Source organism: Nicotiana tabacum, chromosome 21, assembly GCF_000715075.1.
Source record: "Nicotiana tabacum cultivar K326 chromosome 21, ASM71507v2, whole genome shotgun sequence".
NCBI lineage: Eukaryota > Viridiplantae > Streptophyta > Magnoliopsida > Solanales > Solanaceae > Nicotiana > Nicotiana tabacum.
In genome coordinates, this window is record NC_134100.1 from 94507592 (window position 1) to 94514764 (window position 7173).

At 34.2% G+C, this 7173-nt stretch overlaps 1 long non-coding RNA gene across 1 annotated transcript; it reads left to right on the top strand.

Annotated features, from left to right (window-relative positions):
• Positions 1-281: 281 nt before the first annotated feature.
• On the top strand, positions 282-6549 carry LOC142175445 (uncharacterized). The gene is made up of 3 exons (XR_012704498.1): positions 282-927; positions 1092-2333; positions 6311-6549. It is a non-coding gene; the product is annotated as an uncharacterized LOC142175445 (long non-coding RNA).
• Positions 6550-7173: the final 624 nt, after the last annotated feature.

Sequence of the window (7173 nt, forward strand, 5' to 3'; positions counted from 1 at the left end):
TGATGACGCACTAAAAGAGACGAACGGAAGTACTGTCCTTCAAATTTTGGTTTTAAAAATGGAGGTCACCCGAGGTTGTGTTTGATTCGAGGTTTCCGGTCCGGGTTCGTGAGCTTGAAGCAATCGTTGATGTGCACTTGATTTGGAGCTTATTGTTTAATATTTAATATAAAAGGAAGATTCGTCAAAGTGATTCCTTCCCTTTCCTCTGTTTTTTGATTTATCTCCCGTGAGTTCTTTGTGTTTCCTTTTTTGCCATTTTTTCCCATATATTCCTTTTTATGTGCTAATAAAAAAACCCGAAAAGTCACGTCCAATAAATAGTCTTAATTACACTTGTGCCCTTTCCTCTTCTTTTGTTCTTCGGTACGCCTTTTCCTCTTCTTCTGTTTTTTAACTTAGTGAGTTGAGGCTTTTTCATTGTGAAAAAAAGTAACGCCTTTTCCTCTTCTTTAAGTCTATTTTGCACTATGAAAGGGACGATTTGTGCTTTCCCTATTTGCTTGGTTGTCAAGATAAAAAGTCTGATAAATCTTCAAATTGTGGATTTTATTTTGAGAGATCTTATAGTTAGATTTTTTTACGGTAAGTTTTTTGACTACAAAAATTGTAAAGCATGATCACGTTTTGTAGGTGGTACTTCTAGCGAATTTGAAACTTTATTGTTGTTGACAAAGAAATTGCATTTACGTAACATTCTTCTGCTGCGTTTGGGTTGTTTAAAAAAGATTGCAGTGAGTACAAAATATTGCCATTTTTCATCTATGCTAATTGTTTGTTTGGTCACAGATATATAGTATGAGAATTTGCTAGAAAAAGTTCATTATCCCTCATACACTCTAATGTTGAACTATCGACAAAACATTTACTTACATCAAGGTGGTGAACTTCAATTTTGCCGCTCCGAATTCATCTCTAAGTTATACCGTAAGTTCTTAAATCTGAATAATATTTACAAATATATAATATTTTTGTGTTACTTATTTCAGTATCGATTTTGCTTATTCCAGATAAAAGGCATGACTTTTGGTTTTACAAATATATAATATATTTTTTGTTACTTATTTAAATGTCAATTTTGCTTATTCCAGGTAAATGGTATGTATCCTCCGATAACAACATTTCAGTTGTTTCAAATTTGTGTTCAAAGGACAAGAGGAGGTGGTATTCCTTATGATTTAGTTGACTAATCAATAAGTTTGTATTTCATTTATATAAATTTATGTAAATTATGCCCATTTCCTCATTTTTCCATTTATGTACTTGAAAAGAAAAACATTAACAGTCATGTCTTTTAATCTTTTTAATTAGCCTCTCTCTTCCTCTTCCAAGAGTCGTGCCTTTTAATCTCCACAATAGGTTTACCCCTTTCAAAATTGTAGTGGCGTTAGTCATTTTAAGAATAGGAATATTCTTATAGTGTGCCTATTTTCCTTTTTGCTGTTGTTAATTCTTATCAGAAGGTATTGTTCATTCGTTACTTTATTGGACTAACTTTTTGTGATTTTTAATTTTTTTTATTTTTCTTTCAGATCCATGTAATGATATTCAACATGTTCAATTGGAAAAGACAAATAATTTTGACATGTTTAAAATCATTGTTTTGGTCATTCAGAGTATGGCTATTTTTATAATTTGCGTTTTTATTTCCTTTTGTTTTGTTAATCGAAAGGTAATTGTGATTATTTTTCTTATTTTTCTTTATATTTGCTTTTGGATAATTCTTTTGGGATTTTAATGCACTAAGCGAGAGGGTCGAGATTAGCAAATAGAGTAAGTGTTATGTTCTTATTCCCCTCTTTCTCCATGTCTTTCCTTACTTTTTAGTCAACTAGGACATTTATGCTTATTAGCATGTTAGTTGTACTTCCTGTGCATTTCTATTGTAAAATTTCTCTTCCTTGGTCGAAAAAAAAGTTTGAACTAAATATAGGAATTAATGCCTATACCTTTATTTTACTTATCTACGTCAACTTTTTTACTTTTATTTTTATTCCACTAAATATATGATTTTTGTATTTGTAATATATATATATATATATATAAAATATTGTGACATATTCCATAGTGCTGGAATCCATTTATCTTTTTTCTCTTTTCTAGCTTTTCCTCTCTTTTTCCACTTATCTTATTTTAAAAAGTGGCACATATTGCACCTCTTCAGAAGCTTTATGTATTTTCAAGTCCATAACCCCCTACTTTGTTTGTTCTTTTTTTTATTTCTATACATGCATGGTTCTGCCTATTCATATGTTCTAATTTCTTTATGGGCTTGGAGATATAGAAAGAAGATGAGGTTTATCAAAAATCAGATTATCATTCATCATCATAAGGTAAGAGTCTCAGGCTCTTGAGGTCTATGGTCTTATATTAAAGTTTGTTCCTTTTAGTAAAGTCACAATTACATATTGTAGTAATTAGTGTGTTTTTTTGTATACTTGTCCCGATGAACAGGACGAATGCTGAATTGGGGGGGGGGGGGGGTATTGATTTTTTAATTTTCATTGTCGTTAATACCGTCTCAAGCCGGTATTTTGGTTTCCCCAATTAACGGACAGTTAGGCACCTTACATACTATTAAACTTATATATGGAAGGTCTATTTTTATTGGATGTTTTAAATTGTGCTTACTCAAATTAAATGCAGGTTCACAATTTATCAACAAATACCTAGGTGGGATACATAGTTATCTTTTCTGGTAAAAGATGCGACATAAGAAAATGAAGCGTGTACTGAATAATCATTAGTAATACATAGTATGGAGATGAAGATGGAATTTTTGTCTTTGCCTCTGTTTTTTTTTTTTTGTCGGATACATCAAATGTTAATCACATTTATTAACATATTAAGATTTGTACTTACTATCAGGATGTATCTCCGTAGATACATTGTATGAATAAACTTAGTCAATTTTAGGGTGAACGTGATTTTCCTTATATAAGAGTAGTTTAGAAACGTGGCTTCAGATTTTGGTGAACAAGTAATAGATAAGGAGGAGTTAGAATGAAGGGATAAAAAGAAAGAACCAGAAATAATTTTCGAACAACGAGAAAGAAATAAATAAATGATGGATATAGAGCTGTGATAAGGGTCGTTTTCCTCCAGAAACCGAAAGAAGACGAAAGTACACTGAGATTTTTATTCACCTCAATTTGTTATATTACATTAAAATTAGACAAAGATCAGAAAATTTATCTCTTTTATTTCTGTTGCATTCGTGCCAAACAACAAAATCGTAAACACTTCATGCAAAGAAAATAAATAGATGTAATTGGTTCCTTTATCTTACCTCTTCTCATTATGAAATCGGAGATTGTGTAAGAGAATGAGAAGGTAAACAATTAAGTGTATATAACTAATTTTATTATTTGAATATTAAAAAAAAGTTCATATAATGAAATCTTTTGTAATCGCGCGAAGCGCGACAAGTTTACTAGTTTAATATAAAAGGAAGATTCGTCAAAGTGTTATTCCTTCCCTTTCCTCTGTTTTTTGATTTATCTCCCGTGAGTTCTTTGTGTTTGTTTGCAATCCATGCTTTAATTGTCATTTTGTGAATGACTTGCAAATTTACGCGTGAATTGAATCTTGTGAATACATGTTGACATGTTAGTAGAATGGAGACAGTAGGTGCCCGTAGAGGACATTTCTGATTAAATGAACTTGGGCCATGGGAGTTCGAACAGAATGTTATACTTTGGATATTTTTTTCTTGTTTTCATTTTATTTTATTTAATTGAATCGCTAGGAGTATGTTAGGCCGATAACACTTGAGTTGGCAAGTTTTAAGACGTATGGAGTGGATGAAAAGTTTGAACAGCCACTAGGGGTGGACATAATACCGGCCGAATCGAAAAAACCGGCCGAACCGTGAATTTTAGTTTTTCGGTTTCGGTTTAATCGGTTATTCGGTGCACGATTTTTAGATTATTAAATTTTATTTTTTCGGTGCGATTTACGGTTTTGGTATTTCGGTTTTCGGTTAAACCGAAAAATCGAAATTTTGGGTATTAGTTGAAAAAAATAGGTTTGAACATATGGGTTCTTTTGAGAGTCCAAAACTTATTACTCATCTGAAGGCTGGAGCCCAATAGTCCAATATCCATTTGAAGCCCACCCAATTTACCAAACCTAAGACTTAGTCTTACTTATAGTCTGATACGTTCCCAAACCTAAATCAAAAATTAGATTTAGGGTTCCTCTGTGCGACTGTTGTCTTCTTCCTCAGCTCGACTGTGACGCCTTCTTCCTCAGCTCGTTGCTCATCATTCTTCCTCAGGTTAGTGCGACTTCTTCTGAGTTCTGAGTTCCTTTTCAGTTTTCTTCCTCTGTTCCTCAACTCATTCGATTTTGGTGAAAATTTCTTGTGTTGATTATTCTGCTAAGTTAAAGTGAGCATGTCTCTTTCTTCTATTGATCCCTTTCTATGCTACATTATTTTGTTAAATAGGAACATGGACTTGACGGGTTTCATTAATCTCTGAGCAATTTTTTATTTCTTTTCTGGAGTGTTAATGGAATGAGTCCATCAATAGAAACATGTTGTTTTGTTTAGTTTTCTCTTCAGTTTCTACTAATCTTTTTCTTTTACGTTATATCAATGCTTCTGTTGTAAACCAACCTGGTATCCACCTATTTAAGTTTCTCCACCTTTAATTCTTTGATTCCATAGGTTAATACCCGATTGATAAAGCAACAGCTGCAACAACTCTGAATATTTTCCAATAATTTTAATGTGTTAATTGATAAGATAGGAGCAAAATTGCAGATTTCGGAGTAAGAGGAAATGGGAGAATTGAGAAGAAACCCAGAACTGATACAAAAGTTCTCCACGCTCTCACTGTTTCGTGTTTTAATGCTTTCCGTAGGGTTTAAGGTTTAACTTTAACAATTGTTATTTTGTTCATGTTTGGATGCTACAACGTTATGCCCACTGTCCACTGCCCAGTTTTTATATTATGCAAAAATCACTGAAAGTTTATGACCACTGAAAGTAAATCCAAGATATAAAAATCTTGAACCGTTAATAACCGAAAAACTAAACCGGAAATAACCGAACCAAACTTTGAAAAAAATCACACCGAACCGTAAATACTTTGATTTGATTTGGTTATTAATATTACAAAACCGATAAACTGAACCATACTTTCATAATAACCGACCGAACCAACCGACGCCCACCCCTAACAGCCACTATCGACCATACGTTCCCCAGAATTGCTTTGTTAGTGAACCTCAAACGTAGGTCAGCCTTTAGGTCATTTTTATTTGCATCATATCATTATAACCTAGCAGGGCGTGGTCCTTGGTGCCGTGTCCTTTGTAGGAAACCTATCCAAATTGTGTCAAATGGGCCCGCTGGCCCAAAATGACATTCAATCATCTTATGTGCTAAATGTTGCATCTTTGAGGGTAGAAAGGTCATTTGACGGACTGATGTTTGGGAAAGAAGGGTAAAAATGAAGCAAGTAGGGCCCACTTTTATTTTTCTTTCATAGTTTTTTCAAAAAAAAAAAGAAAAAATGAAAAAAAAAAGAAAAATTCCAAAAATATTTTACACCTTCATACCATTTTACAAAAAATCAAAAAAAAAAGCAACTTATTTTTCAAGTTTATTGACCCTTTTGTAAGTGTTTTCAATTTTGGCCAATCTTCCCGAACTACGCATACCTGATTCTCGTCTTTTGGGACGGGATACGTAGGCAACCCACATAGGGTCCGGTCATCCTAGTGAGTCTTAAGTTCTTGGCTTCGAGGGTCATAGCCAAATCTTGCATGTCTAGTCACTTTTGGCCACATCGATCTTTTTATAAAATAGGGTTATTTTTGCAAAGTGACTTGTTGAACCGTGTTCGGAGAGTCTTGAATCCACAATTAGCTGTCTCCTTACTTTAAGGCCCTTCCTTGTTGAATTTGCATATTTAGCCACATTTGACCACATCGATCGTTTTTGCGAAATAGGGATATTTTTACAAAAGTGACTTGTTAACCCATGTCTCAGAGTCATGAGTCCACAACAAAGAGTCCACATAGTTTAAGGTCCATTCCTGTTGAGTTTGCATGCTTAGCCATTTTTTATCACATAGGCCATTTATGCAAAATGAGTCATTTTTGTAAAGTAATTTTAGAGACCGTGATTCCTGGGAGATCGGGGGTCGTATAGGCCTTCGTGAGGTATTTTCCATGTCTTACAGGTCGTCCTAGCTGAGTTTGCATTTCTAGCCGCCTGTTCGTGTGTCCAATAGGAAGGTTATGGTCTCACATAGTGTCTTGAGTCACTAACTCTATTTGGTCTTATCTTCTCATTCAGGTATGGATCCGTTTACCGTAGCTTGAGCATGATAGACGCCCCAGGACCATTCCAGTCAGGACCGTTGCATACATGAGCTTCTTGGGGAGACTTTTTATGTTTTGAGTCTGTCATTCATATTGTTTTTTGCTTTCTAGTCTTGTTTAGTAGTATTCAGTCTTTTAGTTGGTATCAGAGTTTGTCGTAGTATAGTTGAGTTTGTCAAGTCTCTCATTATCATACTTCATTTTTTGTATTTGAAAAACCTAAAAAAATTATAAATGAAAAATCCAAAAAGATTCTTGTTTTTTTAGTTTATTTTGTCCATTAGTTTTCCAGAACTACGCTTGGTCTGATTCATGTGGAACATGATACGTAGGCATAATACCGGCCGAATCGTGAATTTTAGTTTTTCGATTTCGATTTAATCGGTTATTTGGTGCACTGTTTTTAGATTATTAAATTTTATTTTTTCGGTGCGGTTTACGGTTTTGGTGTTTCGGTTATTAGTTTTTCATTGTTTGCTATGATTGCACCTACAATCATAGCACTTCTTCTACGGCCGCACAATTCCTGTGCGGTCCGCACTTTTGATTGACTTGGAATGCACATTCTCTGAACTTTGCTCTGGCCCAGATTTTACTATCGCACGTTTCATGTGCGGGCCACACTCTGTACCAAACTCTGTTGGCTTTTCCTTTATCAACTGTGGCCGCAGATGATATTCTGCGGCCCGCACTTTTGAGATTCTGTGCCTTTTATGTCCTTGAGTTCAGATTACTCCTTTTTGAGTTGAATTTCATCTCGGGAGTCCATCTTCCAATATTCCTGCAATTTAGCATATTTTATCAGTTTTCGGTAACACAATTAAACGCTCTTGTACT